The 25604-nt window shown below is 41.3% G+C and overlaps 1 long non-coding RNA gene across 2 annotated transcripts in view; it reads left to right on the forward strand.

The window, feature by feature from the left end:
• The first annotated feature begins 441 nt into the window (after positions 1–441).
• The window catches only part of LOC124159215, a 170348-nt gene continuing 145185 nt past the window's right edge, over positions 442–25604 (forward strand). For both annotated transcript variants that reach the window (XR_006864924.1, XR_006864925.1), the window contains exon 1: positions 442–653. This is a non-coding gene — a long non-coding RNA (uncharacterized LOC124159215). The remainder of the gene's footprint in view (positions 654–25604) is intronic.

Genomic DNA, 25604 nt, shown 5'->3' on the forward strand with positions numbered 1-25604 from the left:
AGTCGATATAGGTATTTGATTCTTCGGATCACCGAAGTAGATGATTTATTGAAAAAAAAGAACAATTTATCGTGATTCAGCGATACGGCTAACGAGAAGCAGAGATTTTCCGCTCAAACTTTGCGTAATGGGAGAATAGTGGGTTTGCGCTCTTTGTAATTGTTTTAAAACAGATCGGAATAGGCGCTTTACGAAAAGAGGAGGGGGTGAATACAGTTAATGCTATTTTTCTGGAAGTTAAAATTTCGAATATTGTTTTATTAGAGCTGAAGGCCAATGGAATGAAAACCAAATAAAAAATAGAGTTTCATTACGCCAATATATGCTTATTATACTCGCTAGTTTATCGAATCCTAGTTTTTTTCCTAAGATATTTCCCCCACTTCGCATCAAGTTCTCTTGTTAGTACAATATTTCCCCGCAGCGTAGCGTTGGAGCTTTGTCTGCTAACTGAGCGTGCTGCTCTTGCGCAGTTACTTGGAGGCAGACGATGCAAAATAAATCGAAGCAGTCTGCAGTCTGAGAGGGCCAGTGTTTGGACTTATATTTTAGTTCCCCGCGGGCTTGTGCTTGAAGGATTGTCGGAGATTCTTGCCTCAAATGCTGACGAAACTTCATACTATCAGCTGCATTCAAGAAACGCCCTTATGGTGGTGAGTAGTCGATTATTTTGCCCCTTTATTATGGCAAGCTTTGTATGTTTTGACAACGGAGAATCAGCCATCTTGGCTGTGTACATGTTATTTAATTATGAACTTAAATTAATTTGTCGTTAATGAATCGCGTATCAGTCCGAGGCATTTGTGCTTATGCAATATTCAAACATGTACTCACTGTCGCTTGATGCCAACTTTCGTTCATATTATCATTTAGTTTGAGGACTTCGACGCAGTGCACCTTACGCGATGAATTTCTTATTTTTGGTGTTTTACTCATTACGTTTACTGCTTTGTTATGTTTTGAATATCAGAAAACCAGATGCAGATGTCAAACAATCGTAGTTGTCGCGTGAAGCTGTATTTTGTGAACTGCGTTTGATAGTCAGTGTTCGCTACTCTCGGAATGGCTTTGTTTTCACTCGTCAGCTGTGGGGCTGGTGCTGCCATGTGTTACTTTAGAGTGTCGCACAACAAAGCTCCAAAGGGGTTCAGCGAGATTGCGCAAACCGTGACTGTTGTCAGCATACGATATCCAGCTGATCAGAGTTTAGGAATCTTTTTTGGGTCGTCAGAAGTAATTATCTCGTAGAACATAGTCATTATATTTACTTGGTTTGGACTGCCAGCTCACGTACGTGTTGACCTTCATGCCTGGATGTATTGATCCATCGTGTATTCATGGAATGGTTACTATTTGGGGTGTAACGTAGTATTTATTTGTTGACGTTGTGTATATAATATATTTGTGATGTTTATCTATTTGTCCTCCTCTTTCATTCGAGGCTGCAATGTTCTAGATAGTTGTTGCGACTTTATACTGCCAATATCCTTGAACCCGGGCCACTGTATTGGTGCATAGACATCCTTAAGCGTGCTGTGATAGATAAAAAAAAGTTTAAGCTTATTAATTCTGCTCCAGATTACGGTGTCCCCGTACTTAAGAGTCTGAATGGAGTAGTTCTTTGACTATTGAAACTAGTAAAATCGGTCGATCTCGAAGAAACATCTGGTATGGCAATCACGATTAGGCTGCTAGTTTTCACAATATTTATTCGCCCTCCCGTCGATTGTACATTATTTTTGTTGTTAAGTATGCAAGACAAATAAATATTTACTTCCTGCCAAATCCCCGGCGGAAACGTCCTCCCATATCATTCTCTGCTAAGGCTCGTCAGCTGTCGTCAACCTGGTTTCCTTCTTGGAAGCTTTTTTTATCCCCTTCTCATTCACATTGCGTGGTTGGTGCTTGCGTTCCTCATTTCCTTCACAATATTTTCGCGTTGGTGCTCTGCTCTCTTTGCCTCCTCGTTCCTTCATATTCCCCCTCCCCCACATTTACTCCTGTCAGAGCAAATGCACGCACTCAAGCACCACGCACTTCCTCGCGAAGCTATCCAGCATCGCACTTCTTCCACCTCTCCATTCCTCTCACAGTCTTCTCTCCCACTCCTCATTCTGTCTCTTTCTCTCACCCTTCCTCTCCCGCACTCACCTTCCTCCTGAGGTGGAAAACCGGATTCGGCGGCCCTCGGGTTTCTGCTGCTGCCGAGAGACTGTTAGCATTCGTAGTGGCCGCTGTCCTCTTCATCTTCTCGGCATTTTACTCGCTAAGTACCCGACCGAATGGAAGACGTGCATCATTGGGAGGATACTCTGTGTATTACTATCATCTGAACATCTTTCTTAACCTAAAATTCATACGTCTTCAATGCGCACAGTTCTTTGATTCTCTGAATTACTTTTACCGGGGAAATTCTGCATTGACATCTACAGGACGCCCTGCGAGGCACATGAGTTTGTGTTCCTGGGAAATGGACATCCTTGCCATAATCACCTCCCGATGGTCTTCAACTTAATGGTTCGCTGTTAGGTTCTTGTTTATGTCGAGGGGTAACTTTTTAAATTAGTATATACCTCTTGGTATTTGATTACTTCCTGTCGCGAAAAACCAGTTCTTTATTTAGTAAGATGTTTATTCCATGCTGTGTATAAAATTTAATTTGATACCACCATATGCATCCTGGGTATAGTTTTTACAAATTATTGGCTCGAAGTGTGAATGTGGCATCCATCCCGATAACCTTGTAATTTGACTTTTCAAAACGCTTATTTACTTACGCTATTATTAAAGATCCTGATCAATACATTTTTCCGAAGTTTTTGAGGTCATCCTCGGTAAGATCTCCGATGATATCAGCGAAAATTTATCTTGGAAATATGTGTATCACAAGATTGAAATTCTGAGTCAACCCTGCCAGTGCACAGCGTTAATATTGTATGCGCCCATCATGAATTCAGAGGAGCTGTTGTGGTTTGTGGGTGACAGTGTCGTCTATTTCTTTGTATTAGTCTTTTCGTTGGGGATAATATCGACGCATTAGACAAAAAATCTCTGCTTCCCCTCCTGCAGTATTGTACACTTATCGTTAGTCTCATATAGGTCATTCCAATCCAATGGAAACTGCGCTACGAGACGGATACTGTGGAGGTCTTTTTCTTCGTTCGAGTGTATTGCTTTACCTAGCAGTCCCCATCCACAATTCTCAATACTCAAGCATCGCAACTTACCAGACGTATGATGAGGCTTATTGTTAATAATTGTGAAAGTTGCTACTTTCTTATTATTACAGACCCCAGACTTGCGCGACCTTGCCCACGATATAGCAGCTGGAACAGCCTTTTCACTGTTCAAAGCCATACTGAAGCTCTTGAACTGTATTAAGGCTGTTTCTTAACGAGATTTTTATATAGATATTCTATTGCATACCCTTACTCGTGAAGTCCAGCGTGGTTGACAAATAGAGCAGGCCAATTATTCAGATCTCATTCATACATTAGGGTACATTCTTCTTAGCAGTTCGTGACTTCGCGATGTACAAGTTACTCTGCTCTGCATCATGTACGCCAATTTTTGCAGTTAAGTGCCTCGTATAAAACGGCCGTGTGCGTGTAAAAGGTGAGTTGCCGTGTTACTATCAACGAATTGAGATACTCCAGATACATCATTTGAGCAAGGTTTTGACAATATAAAGTGGGTGTCCGGGATTTGGAGTTAGTCAGCCTTCAATATATTATTATTGGCTTTGTACATTTGATAGGAAATTTGTTTATTGATCTAGCTACAGATACGGTCAAGTGCCTTTCTTTTAGCAGTTTAAAAATGCTATCCGAGAAAAGTAAAAGCTCTTACGGAGTGCAGTTTGAGATGAAAAGATGTTGTGGGTCTGCACTTAAACCTAGCGGCTGTGTGCTTATCTCTTCCTGCTCTTACCCCGCTTACCCCCTCCGATGTCCTCCTCACCCCCTTCCCTGGCGGTCGCTCAGCTGAGAGCTCTAGTCCACGGGCGTCTTCTTGCATCAACCGATCCATGGGAGATTGTTTACTTTTCGTAAATGTTATCGGAAGTGGAGTAGACGTCCTCGCATAGCAACAATCGACACCGCGGAGAAAAATGGATGTGTTTGACCACGCGGAAAGATACCGTATTTTTTTCGTTACGCAGTCTCGAGAAACTTTTTGGACGGTGTGGTGTGCATGTGGGAGTCCAAATGCATGCTGCATGCTGGTGATTGATCACCCCCTGCCAAACACCCTAGAGGTGGCTCGCAGGGTATTATGTAGATGTAGAAAGATGGATTTTTTTGTCTCTGCTCGCAATCGTTTCTTGAGTAGTGGTGTAGAATAATTTTCCAGATGTCGCGTATTTTACAAGAAATGGGTTCATATATTGGAAAATCTGTATTTGCTGTCTCGCTGGACGACTCATATTTTATGCGATTCGAGTTCTACTGAAAGAGCTCTACGATTATTCTGAGGAGATGGAGTGATCCATTCAATTATTTAATTTCATCTTAAGTAATGTCGGGAATTGGGGAGGTTTCCGCTGTTATTTGGGCTCTGCATACAAAGTAGTTTCCTTCATGTCTACGAATGTGCTTTTTTGTGATTACAGAATTAGGCCAGTTAAAAAGTTCTGCACCTTAAACCTACCATGTTAAAAAAATTGGGTATTGCGATGAAGTTGACGTCTTGCATTTTCCTACTTCCATGAAATGGTACTTCCCTCATTTGGAGTGGTTGAGAGTCATTGCGATACATATTTTGCCATCGCAATTGAAATTGGTATCAACATTGTGGATTCAATTAGTCTCAATAAGCGTTGGAAATGGAAGAAAATTTCGAAGTTACGCTGCGTGTTATTCTGATTAGTTTTCGCGTTGTGTTTTGTTGGATTTTTTCTATGTGCTGCTGTAGTATATACTGATCTTTTCAGAACGCAGAATTCCCTAAATTCACAATTTCCGGTGCTCGATTCCCATAATAGTCTGAAAGAAGACGGAACGATATTTGGTATAACTGCGCCATAACGCCGAGTAATTTTCGATTTGAACTTAGGAAATCGCAGTCCCGGTGAACTCCTAGACATTGTGTTAGTGAATTTCTGGTTACGATCGCAATTTGACTGGTTTGGTTCACATCCGTATGTACTAATCCGAGATTCAAGTGGGTGCAGTATAATTTTGCAATATATTGAATGAACTTATAAAATCTTGTTTCCGGTCAAAATAAATAGTAGTGGGTCTCTTGAATGTTGGCAGGGGGTGAGTATTTCTCCCCTACATGTAGTAATACTACATGATGGGGATACCTCAATTACACGTAAAACTTGAGTTCTCCGTGCTCATGTTTCACTTATTTCACTACAAATCTCATTTTGGCATTCATTCCTTTTTTGCGTCAGTTCGTTGTAGCCTTGCACGGGCACGTTTTTTCCTTGCAGCTTTCTTTCACCGTTCCCAATGACTCCCTCAGCCATCAGCTGCGAGACCATCTCTCCCTTAATCTCCCCCCTTCTCGCCCCACTCTCCCGTCTTCGCGTGTGGCCCCCAGACAGCGTTGTCATCCCAGCAGCCCGTGTTTTGTTTATCGCGTGCTGTTCTTAATTGCCCCGTTGTGGAAGGCAGCGCTGCATGCTCGAGCTCGTTGATTCCGCGATCGTAATGTGTAATCGGAATCCCGTTACCTCTGTCCTCAAACTGTTTTAGAACCCCTTGTTGCTGAGTATTTAAGGGCTGTTTTGCTGTATCACACCAGGTCTTTCAAATTGGAATAATCTCTTTTGTCGTCCTGCTGTGAAAGAATTACTGTAACGTTGACCTTTTCTAGAAGTGCCTACTATTTTGTCTTCATTAGCGTCTAGGCTGAACATTTCGTCAAAATCACATCGTGAGTGACGATTAAAGGACTTAAGTTGATATTGATGGCGTAATGTTCCGTCTATTTACGCTGTGAAGATGGCACTTTAGAAAGCTTTTGATAGGATTTAAGTCGTTTCGTGCCATTTCTACACCACTTGTCAGCCTATGTACTCTATTGGCCGGGGCCATTCTCATCAGCAAGCGCAAAATATGTTGTTGTAATACCACATTATTGGTCGAATATCATTTATTCACGTTGTGCGTATGACGATTTTAGTATTTCAGTTGGTGTGGTAACTGTCATGGATTAGTGAACTATCTAATTATTGAGGGTGTAGATAAAGAGAATCGTTAGACGCAAGAGTGGGCAGGCCTCACTGTCGATGTATGTGTTACTTGTTAGCTTCGCTGTGAGTACCTATGTAAGTGCATCATCCTCTGCTTTAAGATCTAGCGTGAAATTAGTGGAAGGTCGATTTATATGGTTGAGTCAGAATTCCTTTTTTACTCCTTTGATTTCACATTCAACTTTATCAGTGTACAGCAATTTTTTCAATATTCAATTCAATTTATTCAGTCACCATAAGCATACGAATTATGCATGGCTTTGTCAATATATTACACTAGCTGACCCGGCGAACTTCGTACCGCCTAACAATCAATGAACTTACAGTTTACTTACACCATTTATAAATCAAGAGCGGCTGTATCGTTTTTAATCATGTTTAATTTATTATAATAAAATAAGGATACAAATTATATAAAAATACGTAAATGAGTACCAAAATTGCTTGTCAGAAAGACATTTTCTTTATTGAATCTACATAGGGTGAATCGGAGCACGTTTACGCGGATTTTTTTCAACAAATTTTCTTACGTTTTAGCTTAAGAAATTTTGGGCATCGTGGTTTAATAAAGCAGCTCATGAAATAAAAATTATACGCATTCAGTTGTTGGCTATTTGCGTAATTAGCTGTAAAAAAATGTTTTTAGGTCCAAGTCTGTTGCATACACTTGGCCCATTCAGGGGGCAGGTTGACACGACCCCAGACCGACGCTTGACTGATGCTCAAAATCGTGCAAGAAAAGCCCCTATGAAGCAGCATTCGCATTAAATGACTTAAGGCGCGCCAGTTTTAGTATCTCTGTTTGGAAAAAATGTACTGCGTAAACGTACTGCATGCGTAAACGCACCACGGTGAGCCCTACACATTCGGGTTTAATGTCTTGCGTCAAGCACCTTCTGAGAAACAACAGTTTTTGTTCTGTTATCAGGCGCAAGATGAAGCGGATGAAGCTAAATAAATATAGCGAAGCAAAGCAGTGACGCAGCGAGGGGAGGTTTTGGGGGATAAACCCCCCCCCCCCCAAGAGCTTAGAGAATTTTTTTATGAAAGATTTTGTTATTAATATTAGGGGGACGGATGACTAACAAACAAAACATATTTAACTATTCACACAGCCACAAAACCCACTATTTTGAACCATTTATCTTAAAAATTGTCTGGGGGAAGTGCCCCAACACTTCCCGCTTACCTTAGCGAGTTTTCTATACCCTACAGACCCGTGGTATTAGCTGCGCCCAAAACCCCCTATCCTAGCTACGCACTTGAAGCGAATGAAGAAATACAGAGGATGGTTTATCGACTCGTGAACATAGCACGCTAAATTGACCATGAGAAAATCATGGGTTTTCATTAGCACATGAGCACAAACAACACAAAAACTGAAAGAATGACCATGCGATTCTTTAATCGTTATCACGAATGCAACACGAATTGTAAATTGAATACGTTTAAACTCAAAAGGGCATATGAGTTGAGATCATGGAATCTACGGAATGAGGACTTCCTAACCTTTGAATTTCCCTTTGAGTAAAGTTACGTGAATCACATTCATCACCAATTTTTTTAATGATCAAACACGTTCCGTTGGATAGTTATGGTTGGTTTAGGCTTCGAAAGATCATGAGCACAGAAACTACATTTCTCTGTAAATCGTGCCTTGGTAAGCCAGGTACGTCCAAGGACTTAAAATATTCAGATAGATAGTTGGTGATTTCGTCTTCGTTTGTTACACATTTAAAAGATTCGAATCCATGCAGAGTACGAACTATTTGAATTTACCTCGTTTTAGTCATCCACATCTTCGTTCTTACTCGCTAAATCAACCATCTTTGATTATTTTGGTGATCAATCATATTATGGAACTCTTTGTTGATGAGCTCACTGAAACTAATTTGCAATCATTCAAAGGAAATGAGTTAAAACTACTCGATTCCTCGACAGGAACACGGACATTACCGTTTGTCAACAATTGCTTGGAGATTTGTTTACAAACACGGTAGTGAAGCGTCAACTCGAGCTGGGCCACGGCTGAGCTTACAATCAGCTCGAATTGAATTTAAAAAATGTAATTTCAATTTAATTAATATTTTGAATATATTTAGTAATTAAAATGTTATATTGTTACTAAATTCAGTTATTAAAGTGGTAAAAACAAAACAAATTATTTAATTTGTAGTTTTGACCGACTTATCAATTGTTGTGTTACTATAACTCCTAAAAGCATGCCCATAGGAAAGAGATGAATTTTTTTTGTGAAATTATCCTTTTTTTAATGGCCTATATGTTAACCCCGCCTGAGACGAATCCAAAGAACCAAATCTCATTGAAATCGGTGCAGCCGTTCTCGAGTTATAAGTGTTCTAACTAACACCTTTTTCGATTTTCTTTTATATATATAGATGTTTTACACTTCATATAAAAAAACATTACGCACAATATCAAAACAGTATGAAAATTACAATACATACAATTTACATTTTTTTTTGGATTAACACATTTCAATTATACATTTAAATTAATTTGCATTAGAAAATCATTTACTGCGATATTTATTGCGATAAAAGGAATACTAAGGAAAGCAATCAGTGATAACTTATCTTATTAGTCATCATTTCCCTCTCTGCCTATACCTTATACATTGCCTTTCTGGTGCTAGTTTTACCGCCCCCTCCCTGTCTCAAGCAATTTTCGTTGATTTAAGCTTAGATAAGTGTAACTTAATATTCATTAAGGGTAGTTTAGTTTGGGGATATATGTTTGATTAATCGCACTATCGTGATATCGGGTGATATGCTTAAGTTTACAAATCCGGTATTCAACAATCAATTTTATACACCCAAAAGAACTTACTCCTCGTTGAAAAATCGTGTTTTTTGCAAGCGTGTCCTTCTTCCCATTTGAAAGCTGTGGAGAAACAATTTTGCGGTTTAGGAAGCTGGAAGTATGGATATTATAAAACTTGGGTAATGCCAATGAGGTCTCCAGTCTTCTGGGACAATGTTTCGCTTCCAAGTAATGAAATCTTGGGGCTCGGGTGCTGTATCATCCTTTCTTCCCACAATGCTTCCATCCCTTAATTAGCTCTTTCAAGGCCATCTTTACTGCCTTCGTAGGATTTTATTTATGCCCAGCTGTAAACTTATTTCTCAGCTTTGTGGAACTTGACAATAGGTCTCTGGACGAAATTTTAACACCCCTTCAAATATTAGCTAAAATCGTAAACTATAATAAAAGTGTCATTAATGCCTCTTAAACGCACTTATTTCACGTGTTTTCGTAGGAATTTACAAAAGAAATGACCGTGACAGTTCTACAAACACACCCACTTCAAATCGTAATTCCATTGGCCAGCCGGAAAGTGACGTCAGCTCATGCAATCGTGTGGGAAATATCAGTGGCGTTGCGCTTTGTCACCAAATTTATCGGTTTATTAAACGACTTTAAGTAAGGTTTTATTTCTTATAACTGGTATTTATTTCTGATGCATAACTGGAGTATATTCTTCGTGAAAAGAGGGAGGTGGATTCAGATCACCGTAAATGGTAATAATCCGTAATATTGCCGTGACAACAAGTTTAGCAAGATATCTACAAATTTTCGACTGCTCACTTTATCAGAACGTAAATCCTGTATCTTAGTGATGCATAACTGGAGTATATTCTTCGTGAAAAGAGGGAGGTGGATTCAAATCACCGTAAATGGTAATAATCCGTAATATTGCCGTGACAACAAGTTTAGCAAGATATCTACAAATTTTCGACTGCTCGCTTTATCAGAACGTAAATCCTGTATCTTAGTGATGCATGACTGGAGTAGATTCTTCGTGAAAAGAGGAAGGTGAATTCAGGTCACCGTAAATGGTAATAACCCGAAATATTGCCGTGACAACAAGTTTAGCAAGATATCTACAAATTTTCGAGTGCGCGCTTTATCAGAGCGTATGTCTTTTTATGTTTTCACAGCAGTCCGACTGTATCAACTTCGAGAGTGGAGTTTTGTAAACCTCGATTACTTAATTGATAAAATCCGCGTAAAAAACTATCTGTTATACCACGTCCGCGCACCAAGGTGCCACAAGTTTGCCCGTCCTCAACAATGCTCTCTTTTTGTCTTGGCCCACTTGACGCGGAATTAATGCGTTTTTTTATGTATCCTTTCTGAGTAAACGAGAAGGCAGTTCGAAATTCTTTCCTGCTGTGTTGTTTGTGATTTTTTTCCACTTCATTTTGTCGTTTGCGAATGACTGGAGGTTAGTTTTCTTTTTTTCAGGGATACCTTGAGACAGGCGAAAGCTGTGTCAATGTTGGTTGCGGGTTTAGCATGTGTCATTGGAATAGGTTTTTATGTTTTTTCCAAATCCAGGATCTTTTTCGACTCTCTTTAGATTAATTTTAGTTTTATTTAAATTAGTGTGTAATGTTTTTTTCTCGGTGTGTGGCATACGAATCTGATTGATACAGCGGGAAAAATAAAACGCAGCCTTGTTTGTGTTTTTAGTTTAGCTTGCTCTTCTTGAAATAATGTCAGCGAAAAGTAGAAGTTTTACAGATAGCTAAATCCTTACATGATTATAGGCGTGGAATATTTTTGGCATCACGATAATATATTTATTCAACTCCGTTTATGACATAATGCGGACTAATCTTTTATTCGTAAATATCTCATTTGTCTTCCCATTTATCTGATTCTACTGGCATAAGTCTAAATATATCTACAAAAGGCCGAGGGACGGTTGCTTCTGGATCGGATATCTTTCTAGATTTCAAACGATCATAATATTCTCATGGTAGTAATTGTGAAAAGGCTTCCAGTTGCTATCTGGTTAATGGTTGCGTATACCATGAAAACTCTTGGTCTTTGTTGCTATTGGCTGGATGAAGTTAACGTTATTGTACCTCTTGATACGGCAGAGGGGTATTTAATTTAGAGAAGGTGTGCTAAGGGCCGCTCACAAGAGAGATTATGGCGTTATATACGTCTTTGAGTAACTTTGGTATAGCATGAGATTGAACGTTCGACGCCTGTGCTGTTATTGAATAAGTGAATAATTTCAGATAGTATCTCGTTGTGTGGTAAGTTAAGGGTCTGGAATGAAAAGGCAAATTTGATGGTTTTAAGTGTATTTACTTCTTTGCCTTCCTTCTACGCATTTCCTTCCTTCACCCGCTGCATTAAATCTCCAAAATTCATTTTCTTTACCCCTTAATTGAATCATAGTTTTTGAATGTGATGCGCCATCATCGTTGAGGGGGATGTGCACCCCCGGCAGTAAATATTGGCAAAAACATTGGTTGTCTTCATGAAAAAACAGGTTAATACGATGACAGCTAATGTAAAGAGAAAAAGGTAAGATTCATTCCTTACTACACCAAAGTAATCGTTCTAGGACCTCGAGAGCCGCTCGTGTCATCGTTTTTTTACACAATGCGCCATCATCATTAAGAGGGATGAGAGCCTTTGGCAGTAAATATTAGCTAAACATTGAGTCTCTTTATCAAAAAACAGGTTCAACATTGACAGTTGCGGGGGAAGCAAAGATTAAAAAGAACCATTCCTTATTTCTCTAAATAAAACGCTCCAGGACTTCTAGATTCGCTCTCCCACTTCCACGATCCGATGCGTGTATGGGATTAGGTGCAATTCCGTTGCTCACACCCGACTGACGAACGCGGAAGAAAAACTCGCACGACTCGCAAGGCATTCAGCCAGCTTTTCCTAGCGGGGAACATTGCGCCACTCGGTCTGCAATTCTTTGTGGCGGTCCGCGTGTGTGCGGTTTTAGCCCGCGCGCTGAGCCGCGGATGGGTGCGAGCACACTAATGTTTATTGATTCGCTTCGCCCTTCGTTTTAAATCTTCACTCTGACTAACCTTCTCTTGCAACTCTAGTTTCATCAATCCCCCCACCTTGTACTAACAATTAAGATTCTTCATGCGGATGGGTCCTGGACGAAATACTCGAAGAGAGGAGAACATTCTTTCTCCTCAGGTCCTTCATCGAGTTATCGCCAATCAAATATGATCCGACTCATAAATATTTAATCGAAAGTAATTAGAATTCAAAGATAAATTCTTCAAAAATAGCTACGATCGAACAAGGAGCGTTACGCAGTTTAGGCACAGATTAAATTTCATCCTTTACAGAGGTGTTTCAGAGTGACCCAGAGGACATCATTTCAGAACAACACTATCTTTTTCGGATCCGAGAAGATAGACGAGAGATACTTTGCTTTATAAATTTAAGACGGATATTATTTCGGCTAACGTAGATTCACTCGGATCTCTCTGCGAATCACTCCTGGTCTGTTTCATATCTAAAACTGGCATTTCCCCTTCACGTGTTCCCCCCTTCATCATATTCATGAATTCTACAATCTTCCTCCTCTATCCTCGTTTACCTATAGTAATTTCCTCTAACGCGGTTTTTAGCATTCCTTCCCCCCTTAGCGCTCGCCCCATCCACACACTGTCATCTTTGCGTCCCCTGAAGAAGTTTCCTTCCCCAACCTACAGTGTTATTAAATTCCTCATACCTTTTTCTCTCCCTCCCCTGCACATACCTTCTTAATTCTTCCTTCTCTACACTCACAGATCGAAAACATTCAGTGTTTTCTCGTGCACTTACTTCAGCGCCCACGTTTTCGCGTAGTGCAAACAATCCACTGAAGATCAGACTCTCTTAACAGTTTTTCTTTTATCTCCTTCGCTACAATTCACTCATTAACTCCTTCCCGCTCATAATGGTATCCTTTGCTAACGCAAGGCTCTTAGGTCTTGGAATTCTTTTTCGCCAGGGAAGATGAAGGAATTAAATAAAAATTAGGCCATCATTACACTCAAAACCCAAGCCTTAATCATTCTTCCAGGTTTACGATTGCAGTAGAACACCCCCCGCTAAATCCTTAAGAGGAGGATTTTGGGGTGGCATTTAGATGTAGATGAATCCCGTTATTGATTTTCCGTCCCTTTCGGCAATCGCATGTCTCGCGCTGCAACGCCGAGGGGAAGGGAGCACCTTGACCCGCCGAAATGTTTCCTTCCTTCTCGTCGTCCTCTCTGTTTGTCCCTTCCCCCACTTATCCCTCCGCCCCCACGTGTATTCTATTTCTAGGTACACCGTCCCCCCTTATACTCCCCTTTCCCCTCCCGCGTCCTTGCGAGGGGAAATCCTTCCCTCCCTCACTCTCCAATCAGGATCACACGATATGCATATGATGCGTTTTCAATACTTGGTTATATTTCGGCCGTTATTTACAAGGTATTTTAATCTACCATAGGGTGTTATGTTTTGCATGGCGTGCTTTTCGAGACGTTCAGGTTCTCTGGTGAATACATGTGCCAACTAATATTTTCTGACCGTTTGAGACTTGCAGGTTGCGGGAGATCTTCTATAATCTTGAACGGAATCACACGTTTTATATGAGGCACTCGACTGATACATATGCATGCGTTTATTCGCGCATTGGAGCGTGCCTTAACTAAATTTGGACGGCTAATTTTAGCCCTGCCATCGTGCATTCATGCATCAGCTTTTCGAGTTTATCTCACCACAAAATGGAGCTTTCATTACGTCTCCGCTCATACATAGGAGGTGCCATAGTTATTGAAATATTTTGTGTTAAATGTTGCCGGTTTTTTTATTTTTCCTTGAAATATGTATCATGGTCTTGATCAGTAATTCGACGGTGGAACGCCGATAGTATTTAAACTTGCTTTGATTCTTTATAGAAGATTGTCTTGTCAATTTCCACTTTGTTGATGTTACGTGCAAGTGTCAACGCCTCCGCGTCTTCTGTGCTTTTGTTTTAATGGCTGTTTTTATTATGTCTGAAGGTGGCCCTAAGCCATTGAAATTTGCTTTACAGTATTAAATTTTATTCTCATATCCATCGGTAAATGCAACTATACGCGGATGATGCCTCACCAATTTTACTGAACACCTCCGTAGTGCTGGATGAGCGTTAATGTCTACATCTAGACGCAACCCCGCAAGCCGCCACGAGGTGCGACTAGAGGTGTTAGGTCACCCGTCGTTTGTACATGCTTTGATTCGTTTTAGAAGATTACCTTGTCAATATCCGCTTAGTTGATGTTGCGTTCTAGTTTCATCTGTAAGACAAAAAAAGGATAAAAAATTAGGTCGGAAATATAGTGGTACACGATCCTCTATGTATATTCTTGAATGCGTGCTTGGGGAAAGATTTTTTTTGCATGGAACACACAAGCCGTTGCAGGAAGACCAGAAATAATCAGGGCTGGAGCCGGAGGGTGATGCCGCAGCCACCGCCACATTCATCCGCGCATCTCAAGGTTTCCCGACTATCCAGCGCGCGTTCCCGCCGAAAACTCTGGAGCCGTCTCCCTCCACATCCCTCCCGTGATATCCGCCGCGGGACTTCGATCTACCAACCCAGATAGCTTCGCTCACTCCCCCGCTACTTGCCCCTCCCCTCTCCGCCTTTGACCTAGTAAGTGCATCTACCGACAGCGTTGGGAGTGGGGGTTGCAAGACTTCGGCAAGGTGGTGTAAAATTTTGCGTGCGCCGACGCTGTTTTTGAGAAGGGTAGTCCGCTCACCGAATGCTCCACATTCGGAGCACTTCGTTTTGACGACCCTTTTTTCGTTCGGGAAATGGGTCACGCCGATAGGGCAGGTAACCGTGTCAAGTTGGGGAGAGAGAAAGAAAGAGACGATGGCAGATGAACAAAAAGAAATCCGCGCGAAACTGTTCCGGTAAAATAATAGTGGGGAAAGAATTCTGCTTTGAAATCTCGTATCTTTCTTAATCCCTTATCCTTTTTCAAAAATATTATTTTAATAAAAATCAAAGAAAACGTAATCCTTTTTTGGATAATATATCCCTACGTATATTTCTTTTTTAAGGATTGCTAAGGGGAAACTCCTTGTATACAATTTGTATGACGAAACGCTCCCGATAACCTGAGAAGTAAGGCGTGCTTGCTTGAGAAAATCGTTTCCCAAGAACGAAAAAATATCCTACCCTCTCGGCTTAATGGATTGCGTTTTTTTTGCCTCGAAATATTAGGAGCACTTGTATATGAGTTCGTGAGAATTTTAAAAATGGCCGTGTTCTCATTCCAGAGAAGAGTATCTTAGGTGGTACTTTTCTTTATTTTCCAAAACGAAAAAAAAGAGTATACCTCTTCCCTTCAGCTTATTGGTTGCGACATAGTAAACCTTAAGTGTAGAAGTAGTATCAAAGTAAAAGCACTAGAAAAGATACCTATTTAAAAAAAAAATGGGGTCGAGTTTCATTCGTTTCGAATCGAGTATGCTTCCCCGTAATTTATGGCGCCATTTTAAATGAGACGCGGTAGGTTTTGAGCTCGGATGGATTAGCGGGAAAGGAGCACGGAGGAGAGACGCGTCTTCGCAAATAGGTCAGGATCACGGATACGAGAGTCGCGAAACAGGAGGCGTGGGCAAAATAGAACAGTCGCAAAAAGTCAATATTTGAAGGCAGTTCGCGGAAATGGGTTGAGGAGCTTGGAGGGAGTGGAGCCGTGAAATGGGATGCGACCTGTTTGGGTGGAGGGGATCTCGCATTGATGGGCCTGGTGCGCGCGCTACATTCGTCCTTGGCCTGGGAGTGTCACACTAGTTCCTAGACCACACAGGTGCCCTATTTAGGGCCGCGCTTGTATTGGATTCCTTGCGAAGTTCCCAGCCGCGCATTTCCTGTTGTTCCGTCTGTGTCCGTCTCCGGCCGTACTGATCTTTCCGCACTCGACCGCTGCTACAGGTGAGATGTCGCCGATGTCGCGACATGTGCTTTGAGTTTCGGGCCTGTTTCTTGCTTTTTGACATTTTATTAAATTTAGGCTACTAAGCGTCTGTAATGCAATTTGACAGATTATCTATCTATCCAAATACTTCAGTTGACATTTATTCTTAAGCCAAGGCCGTTACTGCTGATGTTGCTGTTCCAACATTTTCGTATCGATAAGTCCTTCTCCGTGAACCTTTTGCGTCCGATACTGCTCTTTCGGTTCGATTTTACAGATAGGTGTTTCATCTATCGCCAAAAATCGCGGTCATTTTATAATTACTTCGTTTCTAGCGTTTTTCCATACCCCCATCGCGATATATTGAGTGGGCTTCTCGTCTTCATCGTTATTTGGAGTGTGGCTATTATGTTACAGTTAGTTTATTTAGCCACTGCAAATAATTTACCTGTATCTACAATTGTTTCAATTGTACTGTTGGCATTTCTATGATCCACGGTTCGCGCTGTTATTGTCATTCCGAATATTCTGTCTGCGTCCCGTCATCGTCCACGCTGAGACTTTCGAATTCGGAGATGAGGTGTTCCTGCTCATTCGATAGATCGTCAAAAACTCGTGATTGTACCATTGCTTTCGTGTTTACATTTTTCTGCAGTTAACTTATTTTATAACTTATTTTTTACAACTTATTTTTGCGCCTCGAATGTTTTATCTGCTTTAGTCACTACTGTTTTTCCATTTATGTTTAAGTAACTATTACGTTCGCCTCTGTGAGAGAATTTCGTGTGGGAAAATGCCCCTTTGTAAATTTTGTGGACGCCTTAAGTCTCTGGCGCGATGTCTGTTCAATGTTTGTGGAAGACATTCGAATTCACTTTTTAAGTTTTATTGGTCGTATGCTGCGGGAAATTGTTTGTAGAGTACTTTAGCCAGTTAAGCTGCCGAGGCGTTATTCCTTTCTTTGGATATTAGTGGACATAACCGGACTCCTAGTCTAGGACTCGGTAGCTTAACTGGCTAAAGCACTTAACCAGAAATCGGGAGATCCGTGTTCAAATCCTGGTCAAGGCGAATGATTTTTCTCTGTGGATTTTTCGCACAATTTGTGCATTGCGGGTGATTCCCGTAAAAGTCATCACCGTGGCTAGTCCCGGTATACTTAAAATTTGGGAAATTAAGGTTTATTCCTCGTTACGTTTAATATGTATTACCGGCTAGAATCTCAGAGATGAATTCGATATAAATTTCTGCCGTCGGATCTAATTGCCAGTATCAAAACTGGCTGATTGGTAATGAAACTCCTAGTTGAGTATTTGGTATATTTTTCTGCAGCAATTATTTCGGGTTGCTGGGTCCTTGAAGTGATCGTGCCTTTAGCCGTAGAAGGTTGTGAAACCCCATTTTGTTCGCTTTTTTCCGTAGACATTCAAAATCCGAGCACGGTGAATCGGTATATTATCTAGATGGTTCTGGTAATGGATATAAGTGCGAAAAATTAAACTTAAAAATTGATTCAAACTTTTATCAGTTCCTGAGATGATAGATTCGAGCCGTATTTGCCATGTCAATCCGTTTTTGTCAAGTCAAAGAATTTTTTTTTTAGAGTGATTTGGGGTTATTTGAGAAAGTATTGACCCATAAATACTAAGAACAATTTCCTCGTGCTATTTTATTTGTCCACAACTAATGTTTATATTAATTATAATCATGTATCAGGGGAATCCCGTTGATTCGAGCATATTTGGATGTATTCCCTGATGTTATCAGTCTAGATTCGTTGAATCCGTGTTTCAGGAAAGAGAGCGGGGAAATTTTAACTCCCCAAAGAGTCATGTTGAAAGAATTGGATTTTGAATGGTGATTGGACATATCTTTTGCCGTTTGGTCCCAATCCGGCTGGCAATCGTGTGTTCATCCTGGCGGTGAAAATAATAGAATCTTCGGCCGACGGATAATTTTTCTCTGTTCTATATTAGTATATTTTTATTAATTGGATTATTAAAACAAATTAATTTTCTCCTGGAATGCGTTTCCATGAAAGTTACGATTTTTCATTGCAAATGAAAATAATACATGCGAATCAGCATTAGTTTCTTACACATCAACGATGGTCATTTGGATCCCCGCGGTTAAGCAGGTTAACCTTATGCTACGGATATTTTAAATATCTATATTTTCAATGGGTCGAAGCTATTTTTCAATTTATTTATCAATCTTCTTATCTGTAGACATGGAAGTCACACACCAGAAGGATCATGATCATGATTAAGATATATGTACCCGGAGCCGCAGCAGTCTCGTGAATGTTTGCCTCTCGTCAAAGCCATAAAATTTTATGTGTAATTTTCCCAGAACTATTTGAGTGAGGCGTGTCGCCAATCCATTGCAGCTTGCGTGATTGGAAGCGGTTTTGTGAATTGTTAATGGGCCACGCGTGCCATGACTTCGCCTTGCAGCGTGCTATGTTATCCGAATGTTTTGTCAACAAAAGGATTTTGGCCTCGCTTTTAATGAAGGGTTGCTGTCAAGGGAAAATATGACTATTTTGTTTACATTGGAATATCAGTGACACACGTGAATTATTCAACGCACCTCTAAAATAGTTGAGACTTTTTACTCCTCGCGATAATTAGGCTGTGCATAAAAATAGCCTTACTTTCCTGTAATGGTTTTGTATCTCATATAAAGTGTGACCGGTTATACATATTGCTTCCTCTTCTGTTCCACGGCTCTAGATATCTTGACCTTCAGTCGTTTCTTCTAGATATTGAGAACTTAGTTTGTCGATCAAATAGAGTGGGGTAGCTTTGATCGAAAATTCTTGTCCCGCGGTTAAAAACAAATTTTTGGCTCATGCTATTTTGTCCGGCTACTATTGACTATATAACTCGCCTATGTCACGTCGATGAAAATACATGAATTGGGAGTGTAATTTGTAAAGACTGTATTTCCATGGTTGAGAGCTGGGGGAAAAAATTGCAGTTGTCAGGGAAGAGGGGCGAGGTGTAAAAAAATCACCGAAAACGGTAGCCTTTTGCTCGGTATTTGTAATAGTTCTCTCGCCTTCAACTCTGCTGCCCTGTTCAGATGATTTATCCTTAGTCATTACATATTTTCCTTCCTTCCCGAGTACTTCCCCTTCATCACATGTACAAATGATCTATTGCGTCTTAGGAAATGTCCTAAAAATTTACATTCCATTTTTCAATGTGGTTAGGTAAGATTCTTATTTCACATTGATGGATGAAATGAGAATGTCTAAGAAAGCTCTTGCACACAGCCTACTTTTTCATCCTGTCCAGCTTATCTTCACCGTCCTCCGAATCCATGTTGGCGCTACTTCTGCTCTTTTTGCCGTTTCCAGAGGTCAGACTCACCCTTCCGTCGGGCAGCCTACGCCTTCCGAAATTTTTATTCCAAACATTTTTAGTCTCCATATTCATATCCTTATCCCCTTCGGTATACCAGCCATTAGCAGTCGGTAATTGGTTCCTCATCTCCACAGTCTACGCACACAATCTTTATTCAGGCATGCTCCAGAACAGCTGCTCGGAAACCGTGCGCCCAGCAGCAGGTTCTCGCTCGCCCGTGGCCTGCGAGGAAATAGCCGTGCGCCGCCCGTGACCTCGGCTCCGAGCGCCGGCCTCCCCTCTCTCTCTCTCCTCCTTCCCGAGTCTCCTCTCAGCTGTTGTTACCAAGGGGTGTGAGGCATGTGGTGGAGCGGGCGGGATCAATTTTTCGGCGACGTATCGCAGTCGTGGCGGTGCGTTCGCGCTCAGGCCGCCTCCCCTCGTTCCCTTTCGGGTTGCTCCTGGATTTCAACCGCGCAGCACACTTCGCGTCGAACGCCCACGCCCCCCACACGTTTTGTTTTGCTCCTCTCACGTGCGTGTTTGTTTTCAACAGCACTCTGGCCTGATCCCTACTGAGCTCCGGTCCCGACCACAAGTCTAGCCAGGCTAAGGGCCATAATATTCCGCTATGGCTATCGGATTCCCAGCGCTTTGGTGCAATGCACATGCTGCATAATCCTCGGCTCCCGCATAATGCATGATTATAGACCTCTGGTCACATAGTACAGTACCTAATTCTTCGAAAAAAATGACCAAAAATTTGCAATGGTAATATATACAGCTTCATTCGTTTTATATGTGTAGGCCTAAATCGAAATAGGATCGACAATCATGTTTTTAGTGCATTAAATTTTGTCATTTTCCCTTTTTTATACGGGTTGTTGTAGCGAACCCTTGGGATCATCATTGCGGCCTTAAGGGGTCAGTGGGCCAAAGAAAGAGAATTGTTGCAATCTTTTACGCTGAATAAAATATCACCGATATAGTCCAATGAAAATTGGATTAATCCAGTACCTAGAGCATTGATAAATGTCTGAGGTGACAGTCTTACGAGGTGTTTTCTATTTAAGTGATTAGTGGAATTAAAACATGTCAAGAAGTCCCTTATTCCGGGAACCACCTTTTGCAAATGGGTTGGGGAGAGATTAATTCTGCAAAATACGACTCGCCATTGGTTACTGCCTCTTCTCACCTTCTCGCGCTTCCTGTCATGGATGCTTTTATAACTCTCCCTGACGTAGCGGTGAATCAGTGATCGGTGTGGTTGTAAATATTTAAGCTGTTTATAGTTTGGAGAAGGAACGAGCCTGTGTGTACGGTGGTAAATTCAAGCCCGTGAATGATTTACGCTTTCGGAATCACGGTAAATCTAGTTTTTGCCGATTTTGGTACTAGGAAATCGCATCTCTGGACTAGAAAATGTAAATTAGTAAACAAACAGGGATTGATTTGTTGAGGATTTCAGTGAAAAATTTGGAAATTAGAGCGAAGAGAAGTAGAAGAACTGTGCTGGTCAGCGGTGAGTTTGTAATCTTTGGTTGGTCATATATGTAGGCTACGTAGAGTTTTCATCAATCCCGCAAAATATTGGTCCTGGGAAAGTGATCTTTGTGGAATTGAGAGAAGACGGAGAAAGTTCTCTGCTCTCCTTGAGCTGTTGTTTATGAAAGGGGACAGCTCAAAAGCTGAATCCTTGTTTTTATTTCTCGACTCTATCGAAACTGGACCCTGGAAAAAGAAAAGCTTTTTTCAACACGCCACCGAGGCAATCAATGCATTCTTATCATTAAAGCTTGGACGGCAGTCGGTGTGGGCTGCGGAGAGGATCAACATCGATGTAACACAAGGTGGAAGGTCTTGCTTCCATGGCTTGAAAGTGCAGTCCCCTAATAATTGGCTTGACCCGGTACCTAGAACGTTGCAATCTCGTGGGTTACCAAGTGCGTTCCTGTGGCACCAAATCTGATCCTGCGTTTGAACTGTGGTATGTTGCACTTCGATCGTAGCAGCAATTACCGATGCTTCGCATGCGTGCGTAGGAGGTTAGCGATCTCTCTTTATCAAATGTTCGATGCCCCCTGTGATGGTCAACCGGAGAGCGTCTGTAGGTATCCGTGCCACCGCCTCTGCTGCCGCTCGAGAAATAAGAGGTGAATTCTCCGAGTCAGCTGTGGTCCGCCAGATACCTGCGGAGGGACGGGGAAGTAGAGCTGGAGGGGAAGGGTATGTTAGGGAGGGAGGGCAAAGGTCGGTCGTGGAGGGGAAGTGAAAGAGGACGAGCATCTGAAGGAATGGGGAGGGGGGATTTCGGATTATTTTGGATACCTCACCTCTCCTCCCACTAATTTGATGTGCATTACGAACTCGGAAGCGAATTAAAATAAATTTCTGCCGCGAGTGGTATGTATAGTTGTCTTTTTATATTTAATTTATTTTTGAAGGCCCTCACAACCGCTGGAATATGCATTCCCCTTAACGCAGTTCTGAGAAGCACTGATCGATGTATGTTATGTGCGGGAGTTGGAGTTTTCTCTTAATGGTTAGTTATATTTTGGGCGTAAAAGCAACCGCGGAATTCTCTAGTAATAAAAGTCCGTTTACTGAAACTCTTTGGCAGCTGTATTCAATTCCATGTTGGTCATGTCTGGTCTATCCTTAGCGGATGCAGTATGCTTACTTTAATCTGTTTATTTTAACGAAATAATCTCAAGATAACATGAAAGTTGTAATCACATATTACTTAAAGTTTGACACAGCTGTTAGTTTAAATCCAGATTTTTCCAAGCGTATCTTCAGGGTATCCTTCCATAAGCATTCCAGTATATTAAAACACAGCCTTGGAGACTAAAAGTTGCCATTCCTGCGAGTAATCAGTTACGTTTGGCAACACTCAGAATTCATAATATTAAATCAATTTCAATTCTTTGCGCGGAGATCTTTTGGCTTTGCTTTATTCCTCGCCAATTTCTAATGACCGTTTTTTTATACTGCAGATTTCAACTAAATCGTGAAGCCACCTGAAACCACTGCCATTTTTCACGTTTTACTTTGCCGTCGTTAGCCTAAAGGAGCCTAGCATAGTAAAGTTTCATTTTCCAGTTTTTTTGCGACTAATATCGTATTTATCTTCGTGCGAATGCTGTCTAGCAGTTATTTTTTCATGTCCACATTTCTATTTAATATAGCTTTCTTTAGTGTTGTACCAGTAAAAGTACGTGAAATGTATATTTTATTCTTCGATTAGATGTAGCGGAGACGAGAGTGCATCTAATCACAAACTTCTCTCGGACCAAGACCAAGGAAAACATTTCTGAGTGGGTCTTGGCTTGGCTCAGCCAATGCGGCTGCGGTCCGTCTAGGTGCTAGGACGGAGAAAAACAAACCCCTCCGAAATGACTGGCTCTTGTGTCCGCATGACACAGTTGCTATCAGGGCCTCCCCTACTTACGACCCTCTCCCTCTCCGCCTGTCCCTTATCCCCCCTCCTTTCTCTCTCCACAGGGATAGCTCGGGTCGATAAATCCTGGGGTATGGGACGGGAGGGAGACGTCGGGAGGGTGGCGGCCGAGTGCGCACCCTGAGAGATCCTTCTCACACCCCCAATCGCATCTACTACCCCTACAGCACTCTCCCCCACACTCCCAGTATTTCCCCCACCACTTCGTACCCTTCTACCCCCTTCTCCAGCGGACTTCTATACAATGCATTCGCCGGACTTCGGCCTCGCTTGTGTGTGTGTGTGTGTGTGAGAGAGAGAGAGAGGCGGGGAGGCGCCGTATTGTTGACGAGCCTGTCGGAAGGAGGGGGGAGGGGTACGACCGCGGTGCGGAGGTGGTGGGCAGGGGGTGTAAATCGCGCAATGAGATAGGTGGATGTGAGTCGGCTGCTGTGTTGCCATAACAAATTAGTCGTGTCTTGGGGGATCACGCGTGAGGATGTTACGCGCTCGCGTGCTTTTTTCGGGGGCGGAAGTATTTCGGGGGAAGCCTGGTTTGGCATCGCGGCGCACGCTCGTCCTTCCTCTCGCGGTTGCCATGGCAACGCGCTAGAATGTTTTGGTGTGACTCGATTCGTGCCGCTGGTGGCGAGCAGGCGTGGAGGAACTCGTCTTCGTGTCGTGCAATAAGTGTAGTCGAGTAAGCAGCACTCGCGGGTTGGGCATCGGAAACAGGTACTGTTTTTTAATACTTCTTTTCTTGCCTCTATGGTGTATCAGAATTTTTATTTCGTGGCCGCATGATAGGTTTTTGGCAGAAGTTGGTATTTATTGTCATCCAAGAGTTGTTCATCCGTTTTTTATATGAAAATTTAATTTCTTGTAAAAACTCCTTCGCCTTGTGTTTTCGGAACTATAAAACACCCTAGTCGATTATGAATATGCTGCGACGGAAGGAAATCATTCGAAAAATATTCTCCGTCTTAGAACATATTTTCTTTTAATTCAATGTGGGAACGTGTTTAAGTTATTCAGTCCCGTGCAATCGGTAATTCTAATTTTGATCAGGTTTGAATTTTTTTCACTCGTGATGCAATTCCAAATGGTTTTTAAGCCTTGGTCGCCAGAGTCAGTGACGTTTTCGGGCCTGTGAGCCGCGTGCTCGTATTAACATTGCTGCTTGGAACACGCATATCTGAATTTTTTGTTTGATATTTTCATGAGTTATTAGTTCGTGCGCTTAAAATATGATATCCTGCGTTCCAATGATACTTCCGTTTAATTTTTTGAAATGATGAGTAGAGAAAAGTATTCTTGTGTCGTTAATTTTTTTTTCTGAGGTCGCATGTTGGCCGTAAATTTCCGACGATCTCTATTTCTTTACAATTTATTTTATTCAATGTGGTTGGGTGTTTCTTGATTTTCGGATACTGTACAAATATCATGATTTGTTTCATGACGTGAACGGAAACGGAGGATGTTCATTATACCGTTCCATCGTGTTTTTACTGGCGATAATATGCCACCTGATGCGCTTTCAATAAGTATTTTATCGTTTGATGTTGTTAAAGTTGTGATATATTTAATGCTTCGTGTGCTATGAACGAAATATGCGTTGGACCATCCGATGGTTCAGGCCAGTGCATGTTACAGTATTTTTAGAAATGACGTTTATTTCGCAAAATTTCTTTAGCATGTATTATTTCGATTCTGAAAACTGCACATTAACTCCGATAATGTATAGAAAGTCGCTGATTTTAACTATTGTCTCAATTCCCGTAACTCAGTACCGCTGAACTTATATTTAATTGCTTCGGGATATTCACTACCGCTTTAGCTGATTATGAGCTTTTTTTGAAATATAGTAGATGGGTTACATTTTCCTTGCCTCAAATGAAGTTTTTACTCTCCCAAAATTTTATTTTTTGTTGCTTAAATGTTAAATATTTTTGTTTGACACTTGGACGTGCGCGGATGACGTTTTGGTATGTAAATTTCGTAATGTTATTAATTTACAGTTGGCCCAAAGTCTAATGGGACGTTGGCGAGGCATTTTTTACACCTGTGGAGGACTCCACACGTTGAGCTCTGCGCTGGGTAGTATATTTATCGAGGACGAGTCGCGTAGGACTCCTCAGAAGCCTTGGCAGGTTATATTATAGCTTAAAGTTGCAGTAATTCCGTATTTCGTCTTTTTATCATTTAATTATTTTCATGGCAATATTTATGTCATTTAGAAGGGTAAGCATTGTCTTTAAATTCCAGTTGTATGAGGTTCAGAACACTTTTTCAGTAGCGTTTTCTTAGCCTTTAAATATTTTAAAAGCGGTATCATTTCTTATCTGCAGCTTTTTTTGTTCAAGCTTGTTCCTTCTCTTATTTACCTTCCCCCGATCCTCACCTATCGAGGTGCCAAGTACTCTTTCTAGGTCCCTTCACTGCGGGCATTTCTTTGGTCGCCTCCAGCTGCGAGGTCATTCTGTGGGAAAATCCTTAGTGTTTTTGTGTTTTCTTAAGACTCTACTTTGAGTGGACGTAAGCTCAATTCAAGCTTGACCTCGCCAGGAAGATCGATGCATTGTAAAATTTTCTGCTCTTTTCTTTTTCCAAAAAAAATTATTTTTCGCTCCAGTACGTTCGGAACCCTCATCAAATATTTTTTAAGGCTTATATTGCTCCTTTAAGGATTAATTCTGTCTTTTTTTGTTATAATATTATAAATAATTGTTACTATTTGCCTAATTTATCCAAATGCAGAGGAAATATTGTAATTTCCGTTGTGTAGTTATGTATTATGGTTTATACAAGATTAATACTCTTTTCAATTGGTGGGCTCAAATTATTGCGAACTTAATCTACCGTCG

Source organism: Ischnura elegans, chromosome 5 (assembly GCF_921293095.1).
Source record: "Ischnura elegans chromosome 5, ioIscEleg1.1, whole genome shotgun sequence".
Lineage (NCBI taxonomy): Eukaryota > Metazoa > Arthropoda > Insecta > Odonata > Coenagrionidae > Ischnura > Ischnura elegans.